Below are 15,000 nucleotides of genomic sequence, written 5' to 3' on the forward strand. Positions count from 1 at the left end.
TAAGAAGTACAAGATTGAACAGGATATTTGAACTGTAAGTGCAAAAAGATACAAAGGTCCCACCGAGATTTGAACTCGGATCACTGGATTCAGAGTCCAGAGTGCTAACCATTACACCATGGAACCACATTTCAAAGACATTTATACATTTTTCCTTAGATTGAAAGCTTCAAAAGAGGCCAATTTTCTTCTAATTACCACATAGTTGAACTTTATGTGCAAAAATGATTCTGGTCAAACTGAGAATTGAAGTTGGATGGCTGGATTCATGATCCAGAGTGCTTCCCTGAAAATGAACATTAGTAAGAAGTACAAGATTGAACAGGATATTTGATCTGTAAGTGCAAAAAGATACAAAGGTCCCACCGAGATTTGAACTCGGATCACTGGATTCAGAGTCCAGAGTGCTAACCATTACACCATGGAACCACATTTCAAAAACAATCTTAAATTATTCGCTTAGAGGGCTAGCTTTTCAAAAAAGGCTCATATTATTATAAATATCCCAGAGGTGACCTTTATGTGCAAAAATGGTTCCGGACAATCTAAGAATTGAACTTGGATGACTGGATTCATAGTCCACAGTGCTCACTTTAGTATAATTATCCCAGAAATTAAATTTACGTGCAAAAATGGTTCCATAGTATCTAAAAATTGAACTTGTATGTCTGGATTCATAGTCCAGAATGCTTCATTATAAATGAGGATTATTACAAGTATAGAATTGAACAGCATATTTCAACGGTACGTGCAAAACTTCTCAAGGTCCCACCGAGATTTGAACTCGAATCACTAGATTCAAAGTCCAGAGTGCTAACCATTACACCATGGAACCACATTTCCAAGACATTTATACATTTTTCCTTAGATTGAAAGCTTCAAAAGAGGCCAATTTTCTTCTAATTACCACATAGTTGAACTTTATGTGCAAAAATGGTTGGGTTCAAACTGAGAATTGACGTTGGATGGCTGGATTCATGATACAGAGTGCTTCCCTTAAAATGAACATTAGTAAGAAGTACAAGATATTTGAACTGTAAGTGCAATAAGATACAAATGTCCCACCGAGATTTGAACTCAGATCACTGGATTCTGAGTCCAGAGTGCTAACCATTACACCATGGAACCACATTTCGGAAATAGTTTCAAACTATTGGCTTAGAGGGCTAGCTTCAAAATAGGATCATATTAGTATAATTATCACAGAGATGACCTTTATGTGCAAAAATGGTTCCAGGCAATCTGAGAAGTGCAAAAAGATACAAAGGTCCCACCGAGATTTGAACTCGGATCACTGGATTCAGAGTCCAGAGTGCTAACCATTACACCATGGAACCACATTTCAAAGACATTTATACATTTTCCCTTAGATTGAAAGCTTCAAAAGAGGCCAATTTTCTTCTAATTACCACATAGTTGAACTTTATGTGCAAAAATGATTCTGGTCAAACTGAGAATTGAAGTTGGATGGCTGGATTCATGATCCAGAGTGCTTCCCTGAAAATAACCATTAGTAAGAAGTACAAGATTGAACAGGATATTTGAACTGTACTGTAAGTGCAAAAAGATACAAAGGTCCCACCGAGATTTGAACTCGGATCACTGGATTCAGAGTCCAGAGTGCTAACCATTACACCATGGAACCACATTTCAAAAACAATCTTAAATTATTCGCTTAGAGGGCTAGCTTTTCAAAAAAGGCTCATATTATTATAAATATCCCAGATGTGACCTTTATGTGCAAAAATGGTTCCGGACAATCTAAGAATTGAACTTGGAAGACTGGATTCATAGTCCAGAGTGCTCACTTTAGTATAATTATCCCAGAAATTAAATTTACGTGTAAAAATGGTTCCATAGAATCTAAGAATTGAACTTGTTTGTCTGGATTCATAGTCAAGAATGCTTCTTTATAAATGAGGATTATTACAAGTATAGAATTGAACAGCATATTTCAACGGTACGTGCAAAACTTCTCAAGGTCCCACCGAGATTTGAACTCGGATCACTGGATTCAAAGTCCAGAGTGCTAACCATTACACCATGGAACCACATTTCATAGACATTTATACATTCTTCCTTAGATTGAAAGCTTCAAAAGAGGCCAATTTTCTTCTAATTACCACATAGTTGAACTTTATGTGCAAAAATGATTCTGGTCAAACTGAGAATTGAAGTTGGATGGCTGGATTCATGATCCAGAGTGCTTCCCTGAAAATGAACATTAGTAAGAAGTACAAGATTGAACAGGATATTTGAACTGTAAGTGCAAAAAGATACAAATGTCCCACCGAGATTTGAACTCAGATCACCATTACACCATGGAACCACATTTCGGAAACAGTTTCAAACTATTGGCTTAGAGGGCTAGCTTTTCAAAAAAGGCTCATATTATTATAAATATCCCAGAGGTGACCTTTATGTGCAAAAATGGTTCCGGACAATCTAAGAATTGAACTTGGATGACTGGATTCATAGTCCAGAGTGCTCACTTTAGTATAATTATCCCAGAAATTAAATTTACGTGCAAAAATGGTTCCATAGAATCTAAAAATTGAATTTGTATGTCTGGATTCATAGTCCAGAATGCTTCATTATAAATGAGGATTATTACAAGTATAGACTTGAACAGCATATTTCAACGGTACGTGCAAAACTTCTCAAGGTCCCACCGAGATTTGAACTCGGATCACTGGATTCAAAGTCCAGAGTGCTAACCATTACACCATGGAACCACATTTCAAAGACATTTATACATTTTTCCTTAGATTGAAAGCTTCAAAAGAGGCAAATTTTCTTCTAATTACCACATAGTTGAACTTTATGTGCAAAAATGATTCTGGTCAAACTGAGAATTGAAGTTGGATGGCTGGATTCATGATCCAGAGTGCTTCCCTGAAAATGAACATTAGTAAGAAGTACAAGATTGAACAGGATATTTGATCTGTAAGTGCAAAAAGATACAAAGGTCCCACCGAGATTTGAACTCGGATCACTGGATTCAGAGTCCAGAGTGCTAACCATTACACCATGGAACCACATTTCAAAAACAATCTTAAATTATTCGCTTAGAGGGCTAGCTTTTCAAAAAAGGCTCATATTATTATAAATATCCCAGAGGTGACCTTTATGTGCAAAAATGGTTCCGGACAATCTAAGAATTGAACTTGTATGTCTGGATTCATAGTCCAGAATGCTTCTTTATAAATGAGGATTATTACAAGTATAGAATTGAACAGCATATTTCAACGGTACGTGCAAAACTTCCCAAGGTCCCACCGAGATTTGAACTCGAATCACTGGATTCAAAGTCCAGAGTGCTAACCATTACACCATGGAACCACATTTCAAAGACATTTATACATTTTTCCTTAGATTGAAAGCTTCAAAAGAGGCCAATTTTCTTCTAATTACCACATAGTTGAACTTTATGTGCAAAAATGGTTGGGGTCAAACTGAGAATTGACGTTGGATGGCTGGATTCATGATACAGAGTGCTTCCCTTAAAATGAACATTAGTAAGAAGTACAAGATATTTGAACTGTAAGTGCAATAAGATACAAAGGTCCCACCGAGATTTGAACTCGGATCACTGGATTCAGAGTCCAGAGTGCTAACCATTACACCATGGAACCACATTTCAAAGACGTTTATAAATTTTTCCTTAGATTGAAAGCTTCAAAAGAGGCAAATTTTCTTCTAATTACCACATAGTTGAACTTTAGGTACTTGTGTATTTTGGCGGCGCCCATCGCATCGCATACCATAACACATACGATGGTATGCGATGCGACGCGATATCGTACGATAGTGCACGATGGCATACAATTTTGAAATTGTATGCCATTGTACATGGCATATGATGCCATACGATGCGATGCGATGCGATTAAACATTGTATAAGCACCCTAATGGGTGCTTATACAAAGTTAAGCACCCAAATGGGTGCTTACAATGTTAAATGCACCCCCACGCCACCCCCCACTATAAACGTGAACCCGAAGCGTGGCGAGCGCAGCGAGCCCGCGAGGGGCGGCGGTACGCGTCCTACGACCTTTTCATACCCCCACTATCCACGTCGGCGTGGAGTTGAGAATAGAATAGTGTGGCGAGCGCAGCGAGCCCCGCGAGGGGACGCGGATACCTTCACAGGTAAATGCGTCCCCTCGCGGGCTTCACAGGTGTCCGCGTCGCCACGGACACCTGTGAAGCCCGCGAGGGGACGCGTATAACTGTGAAGGTATCCGCGTCCCCTCGCGGGGCTCGCTGCACTCACCACGCTTCGGGCTCGGTGGCTCGCTGCGCTCGCCACACTATTCTATTCTCAACTCCACGCCGACGAGGATAGTGGGGGTATGAAAAGGTCGTAGGACGCGTACCGCCGCCCCTCGCGGGCTCGCTGCGCTCGCCACGCTTCGGGTTCACGTTTATAGTGGGGGGTGGCGTGGAGGTGCATTTAACATTGTAAGCAACCATTTGGGTGCTCAAAAGCACCCTTTAGGGTGCTTATACGATTTTTGGTCGTATAGGGGGTCAAAATCGCGTCGCATCGCATCGCATGCCATCGGGTGCATGGCATGCGATGCGATGCGATCTGTTCGTCGTACGACGGACATCGGGGGCGCCGCCAAAATACAAAAGTACCGAACTTTATGTGCAAAAATGATTCTGGTCAAACTGAGAATTGAAGTTGGATGGCTGGATTCATGATCCAGAGTGCTTCCCTGAAAATGAACATTAGTAAGAAGTACAAGATTGAACAGGATATTTGAACTGTAAGTGCAAAAAGATACAAAGGTCCCACCGAGATTTGAACTCGGATCACTGGATTCAGAGTCCAGAGTGCTAACCATTACACCATGGAACCACATTTCAAAGACATTTATACATTTTTCCTTAGATTGAAAGCTTCAAAAGAGGCCAATTTTCTTCTAATTACCACATAGTTGAACTTTATGTGCAAAAATGATTCTGGTCAAACTGAGAATTGAAGTTGGATGGCTGGATTCATGATCCAGAGTGCTTCCCTGAAAATGAACATTAGTAAGAAGTACAAGATTGAACAGGATATTTGATCTGTAAGTGCAAAAAGATACAAAGGTCCCACCGAGATTTGAACTCGGATCACTGGATTCAGAGTCCAGAGTGCTAACCATTACACCATGGAACCACATTTCAAAAACAATCTTAAATTATTCGCTTAGAGGGCTAGCTTTTCAAAAAAGGCTCATATTATTATAAATATCCCAGAGGTGACCTTTATGTGCAAAAATGGTTCCGGACAATCTAAGAATTGAACTTGGATGACTGGATTCATAGTCCACAGTGCTCACTTTAGTATAATTATCCCAGAAATTAAATTTACGTGCAAAAATGGTTCCATAGTATCTAAAAATTGAACTTGTATGTCTGGATTCATAGTCCAGAATGCTTCATTATAAATGAGGATTATTACAAGTATAGAATTGAACAGCATATTTCAACGGTACGTGCAAAACTTCTCAAGGTCCCACCGAGATTTGAACTCGAATCACTAGATTCAAAGTCCAGAGTGCTAACCATTACACCATGGAACCACATTTCCAAGAAAATTATACATTTTTCCTTAGATTGAAAGCTTCAAAAGAGGCCAATTTTCTTCTAATTACCACATAGTTGAACTTTATGTGCAAAAATGGTTGGGGTCAAACTGAGAATTGACGTTGGATGGCTGGATTCATGATACAGAGTGCTTCCCTTAAAATGAACATTAGTAAGAAGTACAAGATATTTGAACTGTAAGTGCAATAAGATACAAATGTCCCACCGAGATTTGAACTCAGATCACTGGATTCTGAGTCCAGAGTGCTAACCATTACACCATGGAACCACATTTCGGAAATAGTTTCAAACTATTGGCTTAGAGGGCTAGCTTCAAAATAGGATCATATTAGTATAATTATCACAGAGATGACCTTTATGTGCAAAAATGGTTCCAGGCAATCTGAGAAGTGCAAAAAGATACAAAGGTCCCACCGAGATTTGAACTCGGATCACTGGATTCAGAGTCCAGAGTGCTAACCATTACACCATGGAACCACATTTCAAAGACATTTATACATTTTCCCTTAGATTGAAAGCTTCAAAAGAGGCCAATTTTCTTCTAATTACCACATAGTTGAACTTTATGTGCAAAAATGATTCTGGTCAAACTGAGAATTGAAGTTGGATGGCTGGATTCATGATCCAGAGTGCTTCCCTGAAAATGAACATTAGTAAGAAGTACAAGATTGAACAGGATATTTGAACTGTACTGTAAGTGCAAAAAGATACAAAGGTCCCACCGAGATTTGAACTCGGATCACTGGATTCAGAGTCCAGAGTGCTAACCATTACACCATGGAACCACATTTCAAAAACAATCTTAAATTATTCGCTTAGAGGGCTAGCTTTTCAAAAAAGGCTCATATTATTATAAATATCCCAGAGGTGACCTTTATGTGCAAAAATGGTTCCGGACAATCTAAGAATTGAACTTGTATGTCTGGATTCATAGTCCAGAATGCTTCTTTATAAATGAGGATTATTACAAGTATAGAATTGAACAGCATATTTCAACGGTACGTGCAAAACTTCCCAAGGTCCCACCGAGATTTGAACTCGAATCACTGGATTCAAAGTCCAGAGTGCTAACCATTACACCATGGAACCACATTTCAAAGACATTTATACATTTTTCCTTAGATTGAAAGCTTCAAAAGAGGCCAATTTTCTTCTAATTACCACATAGTTGAACTTTATGTGCAAAAATGGTTGGGGTCAAACTGAGAATTGACGTTGGATGGCTGGATTCATGATACAGAGTGCTTCCCTTAAAATGAACATTAGTAAAAAGTACAAGATATTTGAACTGTAAGTGCAATAAGATACAAAGGCCCCACCGAGATTTGAACTCGGATCACTGGATTCAGAGTCCAGAGTGCTAACCATTACACCATGGAACCACATTTCAAAGACGTTTATAAATTTTTCCTTAGATTGAAAGCTTCAAAAGAGGCCAATTTTCTTCTAATTACCACATAGTTGAACTTTAGGTACTTGTGTATTTTGGCGGCGCCCATCGCATCGCATACCATAACACATACGATGGTATGCGATGCGACGCGATATCGTACGATAGTGCACGATGGCATACAATTTTGAAATTGTATGCCATTGTACATGGCATATGATGCCATACGATGCGATGCGATGCGATTAAACATTGTATAAGCACCCTAATGGGTGCTTATACAAAGTTAAGCACCCAAATGGGTGCTTACAATGTTAAATGCACCCCCACGCCACCCCCCACTATAAACGTGAACCCGAAGCGTGGCGAGCGCAGCGAGCCCGCGAGGGGCGGCGGTACGCGTCCTACGACCTTTTCATACCCCCACTATCCACGTCGGCGTGGAGTTGAGAATAGAATAGTGTGGCGAGCGCAGCGAGCCCCGCGAGGGGACGCGGATACCTTCACAGGTAAACGCGTCCCCTCGCGGGCTTCACAGGTGTCCGCGTCGCCACGGACACCTGTGAAGCCCGCGAGGGGACGCGTATAACTGTGAAGGTATCCGCGTCCCCTCGCGGGGCTCGCTGCACTCGCCACGCTTCGGGCTCGGTGGCTCGCTGCGCTCGCCACACTATTCTATTCTCAACTCCACGCCGACGAGGATAGTGGGGGTATGAAAAGGTCGTAGGACGCGTACCGCCGCCCCTCGCGGGCTCGCTGCGCTCGCCACGCTTCGGGTTCACGTTTATAGTGGGGGGTGGCGTGGAGGTGCATTTAACATTGTAAGCAACCATTTGGGTGCTCAAAAGCACCCTTTAGGGTGCTTATACGATTTTTGGTCGTATAGGGGGTCAAAATCGCGTCGCATCGCATCGCATGCCATCGGGTGCATGGCATGCGATGCGATGCGATCTGTTCGTCGTACGACGGACATCGGGGGCGCCGCCAAAATACAAAAGTACCGAACTTTATGTGCAAAAATGATTCTGGTCAAACTGAGAATTGAAGTTGGATGGCTGGATTCATGATCCAGAGTGCTTCCCTGAAAATGAACATTAGTAAGAAGTACAAGATTGAACAGGATATTTGAACTGTAAGTGCAAAAAGATACAAAGGTCCCACCGAGATTTGAACTCGGATCACTGGATTCAGAGTCCAGAGTGCTAACCATTACACCATGGAACCACATTTCAAAGACATTTATACATTTTTCCTTAGATTGAAAGCTTCAAAAGAGGCCAATTTTCTTCTAATTACCACATAGTTGAACTTTATGTGCAAAAATGATTCTGGTCAAACTGAGAATTGAAGTTGGATGGCTGGATTCATGATCCAGAGTGCTTCCCTGAAAATGAACATTAGTAAGAAGTACAAGATTGAACAGGATATTTGATCTGTAAGTGCAAAAAGATACAAAGGTCCCACCGAGATTTGAACTCGGATCACTGGATTCAGAGTCCAGAGTGCTAACCATTACACCATGGAACCACATTTCAAAAACAATCTTAAATTATTCGCTTAGAGGGCTAGCTTTTCAAAAAAGGCTCATATTATTATAAATATCCCAGAGGTGACCTTTATGTGCAAAAATGGTTCCGGACAATCTAAGAATTGAACTTGGATGACTGGATTCATAGTCCACAGTGCTCACTTTAGTATAATTATCCCAGAAATTAAATTTACGTGCAAAAATGGTTCCATAGTATCTAAAAATTGAACTTGTATGTCTGGATTCATAGTCCAGAATGCTTCATTATAAATGAGGATTATTACAAGTATAGAATTGAACAGCATATTTCAACGGTACGTGCAAAACTTCTCAAGGTCCCACCGAGATTTGAACTCGAATCACTAGATTCAAAGTCCAGAGTGCTAACCATTACACCATGGAACCACATTTCCAAGACATTTATACATTTTTCCTTAGATTGAAAGCTTCAAAAGAGGCCAATTTTCTTCTAATTACCACATAGTTGAACTTTATGTGCAAAAATGGTTGGGGTCAAACTGAGAATTGACGTTGGATGGCTGGATTCATGATACAGAGTGCTTCCCTTAAAATGAACATTAGTAAGAAGTACAAGATATTTGAACTGTAAGTGCAATAAGATACAAATGTCCCACCGAGATTTGAACTCAGATCACTGGATTCTGAGTCCAGAGTGCTAACCATTACACCATGGAACCACATTTCGGAAATAGTTTCAAACTATTGGCTTAGAGGGCTAGCTTCAAAATAGGATCATATTAGTATAATTATCACAGAGATGACCTTTATGTGCAAAAATGGTTCCAGGCAATCTGAGAAGTGCAAAAAGATACAAAGGTCCCACCGAGATTTGAACTCGGATCACTGGATTCAGAGTCCAGAGTGCTAACCATTACACCATGGAACCACATTTCAAAGACATTTATACATTTTCCCTTAGATTGAAAGCTTCAAAAGAGGCCAATTTTCTTCTAATTACCACATAGTTGAACTTTATGTGCAAAAATGATTCTGGTCAAACTGAGAATTGAAGTTGGATGGCTGGATTCATGATCCAGAGTGCTTCCCTGAAAATAACCATTAGTAAGAAGTACAAGATTGAACAGGATATTTGAACTGTACTGTAAGTGCAAAAAGATACAAAGGTCCCACCGAGATTTGAACTCGGATCACTGGATTCAGAGTCCAGAGTGCTAACCATTACACCATGGAACCACATTTCAAAAACAATCTTAAATTATTCGCTTAGAGGGCTAGCTTTTCAAAAAAGGCTCATATTATTATAAATATCCCAGATGTGACCTTTATGTGCAAAAATGGTTCCGGACAATCTAAGAATTGAACTTGGAAGACTGGATTCATAGTCCAGAGTGCTCACTTTAGTATAATTATCCCAGAAATTAAATTTACGTGTAAAAATGGTTCCATAGAATCTAAGAATTGAACTTGTTTGTCTGGATTCATAGTCAAGAATGCTTCTTTATAAATGAGGATTATTACAAGTATAGAATTGAACAGCATATTTCAACGGTACGTGCAAAACTTCTCAAGGTCCCACCGAGATTTGAACTCGGATCACTGGATTCAAAGTCCAGAGTGCTAACCATTACACCATGGAACCACATTTCATAGACATTTATACATTCTTCCTTAGATTGAAAGCTTCAAAAGAGGCCAATTTTCTTCTAATTACCACATAGTTGAACTTTATGTGCAAAAATGATTCTGGTCAAACTGAGAATTGAAGTTGGATGGCTGGATTCATGATCCAGAGTGCTTCCCTGAAAATGAACATTAGTAAGAAGTACAAGATTGAACAGGATATTTGAACTGTAAGTGCAAAAAGATACAAATGTCCCACCGAGATTTGAACTCAGATCACCATTACACCATGGAACCACATTTCGGAAACAGTTTCAAACTATTGGCTTAGAGGGCTAGCTTTTCAAAAAAGGCTCATATTATTATAAATATCCCAGAGGTGACCTTTATGTGCAAAAATGGTTCCGGACAATCTAAGAATTGAACTTGGATGACTGGATTCATAGTCCAGAGTGCTCACTTTAGTATAATTATCCCAGAAATTAAATTTACGTGCAAAAATGGTTCCATAGAATCTAAAAATTGAATTTGTATGTCTGGATTCATAGTCCAGAATGCTTCATTATAAATGAGGATTATTACAAGTATAGACTTGAACAGCATATTTCAACGGTACGTGCAAAACTTCTCAAGGTCCCACCGAGATTTGAACTCGGATCACTGGATTCAAAGTCCAGAGTGCTAACCATTACACCATGGAACCACATTTCAAAGACATTTATACATTTTTCCTTAGATTGAAAGCTTCAAAAGAGGCACATTTTCTTCTAATTACCACATAGTTGAACTTTATGTGCAAAAATGATTCTGGTCAAACTGAGAATTGAAGTTGGATGGCTGGATTCATGATCCAGAGTGCTTCCCTGAAAATGAACATTAGTAAGAAGTACAAGATTGAACAGGATATTTGATCTGTAAGTGCAAAAAGATACAAAGGTCCCACCGAGATTTGAACTCGGATCACTGGATTCAGAGTCCAGAGTGCTAACCATTACACCATGGAACCACATTTCAAAAACATTCTTAAATTATTCGCTTAGAGGGCTAGCTTTTCAAAAAAGGCTCATATTATTATAAATATCCCAGAGGTGACCTTTATGTGCAAAAATGGTTCCGGACAATCTAAGAATTGAACTTGTATGTCTGGATTCATAGTCCAGAATGCTTCTTTATAAATGAGGATTATTACAAGTATAGAATTGAACAGCATATTTCAACGGTACGTGCAAAACTTCCCAAGGTCCCACCGAGATTTGAACTCGAATCACTGGATTCAAAGTCCAGAGTGCTAACCATTACACCATGGAACCACATTTCAAAGACATTTATACATTTTTCCTTAGATTGAAAGCTTCAAAAGAGGCCAATTTTCTTCTAATTACCACATAGTTGAACTTTATGTGCAAAAATGGTTGGGGTCAAACTGAGAATTGACGTTGGATGGCTGGATTCATGATACAGAGTGCTTCCCTTAAAATGAACATTAGTAAGAAGTACAAGATATTTGAACTGTAAGTGCAATAAGATACAAAGGTCCCACCGAGATTTGAACTCGGATCACTGGATTCAGAGTCCAGAGTGCTAACCATTACACCATGGAACCACATTTCAAAGACGTTTATAAATTTTTCCTTAGATTGAAAGCTTCAAAAGAGGCCAATTTTCTTCTAATTACCACATAGTTGAACTTTAGGTACTTGTGTATTTTGGCGGCGCCCATCGCATCGCATACCATAACACATACGATGGTATGCGATGCGACGCGATATCGTACGATAGTGCACGATGGCATACAATTTTAAAATTGTATGCCATTGTACATGGCATATGATGCCATACGATGCGATGCGATGCGATTAAACATTGTATAAGCACCCTAATGGGTGCTTATACAAAGTTAAGCACCCAAATGGGTGCTTACAATGTTAAATGCACCCCCACGCCACCCCCCACTATAAACGTGAACCCGAAGCGTGGCGAGCGCAGCGAGCCCGCGAGGGGCGGCGGTACGCGTCCTACGACCTTTTCATACCCCCACTATCCACGTCGGCGTGGAGTTGAGAATAGAATAGTGTGGCGAGCGCAGCGAGCCCCGCGAGGGGACGCGGATACCTTCACAGGTAAACGCGTCCCCTCGCGGGCTTCACAGGTGTCCGCGTCGCCACGGACACCTGTGAAGCCCGCGAGGGGACGCGTATAACTGTGAAGGTATCCGCGTCCCCTCGCGGGGCTCGCTGCACTCGCCACGCTTCGGGCTCGGTGGCTCGCTGCGCTCGCCACACTATTCTATTCTCAACTCCACGCCGACGAGGATAGTGGGGGTATGAAAAGGTCGTAGGACGCGTACCGCCGCCCCTCGCGGGCTCGCTGCGCTCGCCACGCTTCGGGTTCACGTTTATAGTGGGGGGTGGCGTGGAGGTGCATTTAACATTGTAAGCAACCATTTGGGTGCTCAAAAGCACCCTTTAGGGTGCTTATACGATTTTTGGTCGTATAGGGGGTCAAAATCGCGTCGCATCGCATCGCATGCCATCGGGTGCATGGCATGCGATGCGATGCGATCTGTTCGTCGTACGACGGACATCGGGGGCGCCGCCAAAATACAAAAGTACCGAACTTTATGTGCAAAAATGATTCTGGTCAAACTGAGAATTGAAGTTGGATGGCTGGATTCATGATCCAGAGTGCTTCCCTGAAAATGAACATTAGTAAGAAGTACAAGATTGAACAGGATATTTGAACTGTAAGTGCAAAAAGATACAAAGGTCCCACCGAGATTTGAACTCGGATCACTGGATTCAGAGTCCAGAGTGCTAACCATTACACCATGGAACCACATTTCAAAGACATTTATACATTTTTCCTTAGATTGAAAGCTTCAAAAGAGGCCAATTTTCTTCTAATTACCACATAGTTGAACTTTATGTGCAAAAATGATTCTGGTCAAACTGAGAATTGAAGTTGGATGGCTGGATTCATGATCCAGAGTGCTTCCCTGAAAATGAACATTAGTAAGAAGTACAAGATTGAACAGGATATTTGATCTGTAAGTGCAAAAAGATACAAAGGTCCCACCGAGATTTGAACTCGGATCACTGGATTCAGAGTCCAGAGTGCTAACCATTACACCATGGAACCACATTTCAAAAACAATCTTAAATTATTTGCTTAGAGGGCTAGCTTTTCAAAAAAGGCTCATATTATTATAAATATCCCAGAGGTGACCTTTATGTGCAAAAATGGTTCCGGACAATCTAAGAATTGAACTTGGATGACTGGATTCATAGTCCACAGTGCTCACTTTAGTATAATTATCCCAGAAATTAAATTTACGTGCAAAAATGGTTCCATAGTATCTAAAAATTGAACTTGTATGTCTGGATTCATAGTCCAGAATGCTTCATTATAAATGAGGATTATTACAAGTATAGAATTGAACAGCATATTTCAACGGTACGTGCAAAACTTCTCAAGGTCGCACCGAGATTTGAACTCGAATCACTAGATTCAAAGTCCAGAGTGCTAACCATTACACCATGGAACCACATTTCCAAGACATTTATACATTTTTCCTTAGATTGAAAGCTTCAAAAGAGGCCAATTTTCTTCTAATTACCACATAGTTGAACTTTATGTGCAAAAATGGTTGGGGTCAAACTGAGAATTGACGTTGGATGGCTGGATTCATGATACAGAGTGCTTCCCTTAAAATGAACATTAGTAAGAAGTACAAGATATTTGAACTGTAAGTGCAATAAGATACAAATGTCCCACCGAGATTTGAACTCAGATCACTGGATTCTGAGTCCAGAGTGCTAACCATTACACCATGGAACCACATTTCGGAAATAGTTTCAAACTATTGGCTTAGAGGGCTAGCTTCAAAATAGGATCATATTAGTATAATTATCACAGAGATGACCTTTATGTGCAAAAATGGTTCCAGGCAATCTGAGAAGTGCAAAAAGATACAAAGGTCCCACCGAGATTTGAACTCGGATCACTGGATTCAGAGTCCAGAGTGCTAACCATTACACCATGGAACCACATTTCAAAGACATTTATACATTTTCCCTTAGATTGAAAGCTTCAAAAGAGGCCAATTTTCTTCTAATTACCACATAGTTGAACTTTATGTGCAAAAATGATTCTGGTCAAACTGAGAATTGAAGTTGGATGGCTGGATTCATGATCCAGAGTGCTTCCCTGAAAATGAACATTAGTAAGAAGTACAAGATTGAACAGGATATTTGAACTGTACTGTAAGTGCAAAAAGATACAAAGGTCCCACCGAGATTTGAACTCGGATCACTGGATTCAGAGTCCAGAGTGCTAACCATTACACCATGGAACCACATTTCAAAAACAATCTTAAATTATTCGCTTAGAGGGCTAGCTTTTCAAAAAAGGCTCATATTATTATAAATATCCCAGAGGTGACCTTTATGTGCAAAAATGGTTCCGGACAATCTAAGAATTGAACTTGTATGTCTGGATTCATAGTCCAGAATGCTTCTTTATAAATGAGGATTATTACAAGTATAGAATTGAACAGCATATTTCAACGGTACGTGCAAAACTTCCCAAGGTCCCACCGAGATTTGAACTCGAATCACTGGATTCAAAGTCCAGAGTGCTAACCATTACACCATGGAACCACATTTCAAAGACATTTATACATTTTTCCTTAGATTGAAAGCTTCAAAAGAGGCCAATTTTCTTCTAATTACCACATAGTTGAACTTTATGTGCAAAAATGGTTGGGGTCAAACTGAGAATTGACGTTGGATGGCTGGATTCATGATACAGAGTGCTTCCCTTAAAATGAACATTAGTAAGAAGTACAAGATATTTGAACTGTAAGTGCAATAAGATACAA

At 40.3% G+C, this 15,000-nt stretch overlaps 28 non-coding genes across 28 annotated transcripts; all 28 read right to left on the minus strand.

Annotated features, from left to right (window-relative positions):
* Nucleotides 1–54: 54 nt before the first annotated feature.
* TRNAQ-CUG (transfer RNA glutamine (anticodon CUG)) lies at nucleotides 55–126 on the minus strand. The gene has a single exon. It is a non-coding gene; the product is annotated as a tRNA-Gln (tRNA).
* A 231-nt stretch (nucleotides 127–357) lies between these two features.
* On the minus strand, nucleotides 358–429 carry TRNAQ-CUG (transfer RNA glutamine (anticodon CUG)). The gene has a single exon. It is a non-coding gene; the product is annotated as a tRNA-Gln (tRNA).
* Nucleotides 430–1,056: 627 nt separating this feature from the next.
* Nucleotides 1,057–1,128, minus strand: TRNAL-CAG (transfer RNA leucine (anticodon CAG)). The gene has a single exon. It is a non-coding gene; the product is annotated as a tRNA-Leu (tRNA).
* Nucleotides 1,129–1,265: 137 nt separating this feature from the next.
* On the minus strand, nucleotides 1,266–1,337 carry TRNAQ-CUG (transfer RNA glutamine (anticodon CUG)). The gene has a single exon. It is a non-coding gene; the product is annotated as a tRNA-Gln (tRNA).
* Nucleotides 1,338–1,573: 236 nt separating this feature from the next.
* TRNAQ-CUG (transfer RNA glutamine (anticodon CUG)) lies at nucleotides 1,574–1,645 on the minus strand. The gene has a single exon. It is a non-coding gene; the product is annotated as a tRNA-Gln (tRNA).
* Nucleotides 1,646–1,979: 334 nt separating this feature from the next.
* Nucleotides 1,980–2,051, minus strand: TRNAQ-UUG (transfer RNA glutamine (anticodon UUG)). Its single transcript has one exon. It is a non-coding gene; the product is annotated as a tRNA-Gln (tRNA).
* Nucleotides 2,052–2,663: 612 nt separating this feature from the next.
* TRNAQ-UUG (transfer RNA glutamine (anticodon UUG)) lies at nucleotides 2,664–2,735 on the minus strand. Its single transcript has one exon. It is a non-coding gene; the product is annotated as a tRNA-Gln (tRNA).
* Nucleotides 2,736–2,966: 231 nt separating this feature from the next.
* On the minus strand, nucleotides 2,967–3,038 carry TRNAQ-CUG (transfer RNA glutamine (anticodon CUG)). The gene has a single exon. It is a non-coding gene; the product is annotated as a tRNA-Gln (tRNA).
* Nucleotides 3,039–3,563: 525 nt separating this feature from the next.
* On the minus strand, nucleotides 3,564–3,635 carry TRNAQ-CUG (transfer RNA glutamine (anticodon CUG)). The gene has a single exon. It is a non-coding gene; the product is annotated as a tRNA-Gln (tRNA).
* A 1,160-nt stretch (nucleotides 3,636–4,795) lies between these two features.
* On the minus strand, nucleotides 4,796–4,867 carry TRNAQ-CUG (transfer RNA glutamine (anticodon CUG)). The gene has a single exon. It is a non-coding gene; the product is annotated as a tRNA-Gln (tRNA).
* A 231-nt stretch (nucleotides 4,868–5,098) lies between these two features.
* TRNAQ-CUG (transfer RNA glutamine (anticodon CUG)) lies at nucleotides 5,099–5,170 on the minus strand. The gene has a single exon. It is a non-coding gene; the product is annotated as a tRNA-Gln (tRNA).
* A 627-nt stretch (nucleotides 5,171–5,797) lies between these two features.
* On the minus strand, nucleotides 5,798–5,869 carry TRNAL-CAG (transfer RNA leucine (anticodon CAG)). Its single transcript has one exon. It is a non-coding gene; the product is annotated as a tRNA-Leu (tRNA).
* Nucleotides 5,870–6,006: 137 nt separating this feature from the next.
* TRNAQ-CUG (transfer RNA glutamine (anticodon CUG)) lies at nucleotides 6,007–6,078 on the minus strand. The gene has a single exon. It is a non-coding gene; the product is annotated as a tRNA-Gln (tRNA).
* A 236-nt stretch (nucleotides 6,079–6,314) lies between these two features.
* TRNAQ-CUG (transfer RNA glutamine (anticodon CUG)) lies at nucleotides 6,315–6,386 on the minus strand. The gene has a single exon. It is a non-coding gene; the product is annotated as a tRNA-Gln (tRNA).
* A 1,757-nt stretch (nucleotides 6,387–8,143) lies between these two features.
* TRNAQ-CUG (transfer RNA glutamine (anticodon CUG)) lies at nucleotides 8,144–8,215 on the minus strand. The gene has a single exon. It is a non-coding gene; the product is annotated as a tRNA-Gln (tRNA).
* A 231-nt stretch (nucleotides 8,216–8,446) lies between these two features.
* Nucleotides 8,447–8,518, minus strand: TRNAQ-CUG (transfer RNA glutamine (anticodon CUG)). The gene has a single exon. It is a non-coding gene; the product is annotated as a tRNA-Gln (tRNA).
* A 627-nt stretch (nucleotides 8,519–9,145) lies between these two features.
* TRNAL-CAG (transfer RNA leucine (anticodon CAG)) lies at nucleotides 9,146–9,217 on the minus strand. The gene has a single exon. It is a non-coding gene; the product is annotated as a tRNA-Leu (tRNA).
* A 137-nt stretch (nucleotides 9,218–9,354) lies between these two features.
* Nucleotides 9,355–9,426, minus strand: TRNAQ-CUG (transfer RNA glutamine (anticodon CUG)). The gene has a single exon. It is a non-coding gene; the product is annotated as a tRNA-Gln (tRNA).
* Nucleotides 9,427–9,662: 236 nt separating this feature from the next.
* Nucleotides 9,663–9,734, minus strand: TRNAQ-CUG (transfer RNA glutamine (anticodon CUG)). Its single transcript has one exon. It is a non-coding gene; the product is annotated as a tRNA-Gln (tRNA).
* Nucleotides 9,735–10,068: 334 nt separating this feature from the next.
* TRNAQ-UUG (transfer RNA glutamine (anticodon UUG)) lies at nucleotides 10,069–10,140 on the minus strand. The gene has a single exon. It is a non-coding gene; the product is annotated as a tRNA-Gln (tRNA).
* Nucleotides 10,141–10,752: 612 nt separating this feature from the next.
* TRNAQ-UUG (transfer RNA glutamine (anticodon UUG)) lies at nucleotides 10,753–10,824 on the minus strand. The gene has a single exon. It is a non-coding gene; the product is annotated as a tRNA-Gln (tRNA).
* Nucleotides 10,825–11,055: 231 nt separating this feature from the next.
* TRNAQ-CUG (transfer RNA glutamine (anticodon CUG)) lies at nucleotides 11,056–11,127 on the minus strand. The gene has a single exon. It is a non-coding gene; the product is annotated as a tRNA-Gln (tRNA).
* Nucleotides 11,128–11,652: 525 nt separating this feature from the next.
* Nucleotides 11,653–11,724, minus strand: TRNAQ-CUG (transfer RNA glutamine (anticodon CUG)). Its single transcript has one exon. It is a non-coding gene; the product is annotated as a tRNA-Gln (tRNA).
* A 1,160-nt stretch (nucleotides 11,725–12,884) lies between these two features.
* TRNAQ-CUG (transfer RNA glutamine (anticodon CUG)) lies at nucleotides 12,885–12,956 on the minus strand. The gene has a single exon. It is a non-coding gene; the product is annotated as a tRNA-Gln (tRNA).
* A 231-nt stretch (nucleotides 12,957–13,187) lies between these two features.
* TRNAQ-CUG (transfer RNA glutamine (anticodon CUG)) lies at nucleotides 13,188–13,259 on the minus strand. The gene has a single exon. It is a non-coding gene; the product is annotated as a tRNA-Gln (tRNA).
* Nucleotides 13,260–13,886: 627 nt separating this feature from the next.
* On the minus strand, nucleotides 13,887–13,958 carry TRNAL-CAG (transfer RNA leucine (anticodon CAG)). Its single transcript has one exon. It is a non-coding gene; the product is annotated as a tRNA-Leu (tRNA).
* Nucleotides 13,959–14,095: 137 nt separating this feature from the next.
* On the minus strand, nucleotides 14,096–14,167 carry TRNAQ-CUG (transfer RNA glutamine (anticodon CUG)). The gene has a single exon. It is a non-coding gene; the product is annotated as a tRNA-Gln (tRNA).
* A 236-nt stretch (nucleotides 14,168–14,403) lies between these two features.
* Nucleotides 14,404–14,475, minus strand: TRNAQ-CUG (transfer RNA glutamine (anticodon CUG)). Its single transcript has one exon. It is a non-coding gene; the product is annotated as a tRNA-Gln (tRNA).
* Nucleotides 14,476–15,000: the final 525 nt, after the last annotated feature.

Source organism: Crinia signifera, chromosome 11 (assembly GCF_055691185.1).
Source record: "Crinia signifera chromosome 11, ASM5569118v1, whole genome shotgun sequence".
NCBI lineage: Eukaryota > Metazoa > Chordata > Amphibia > Anura > Myobatrachidae > Crinia > Crinia signifera.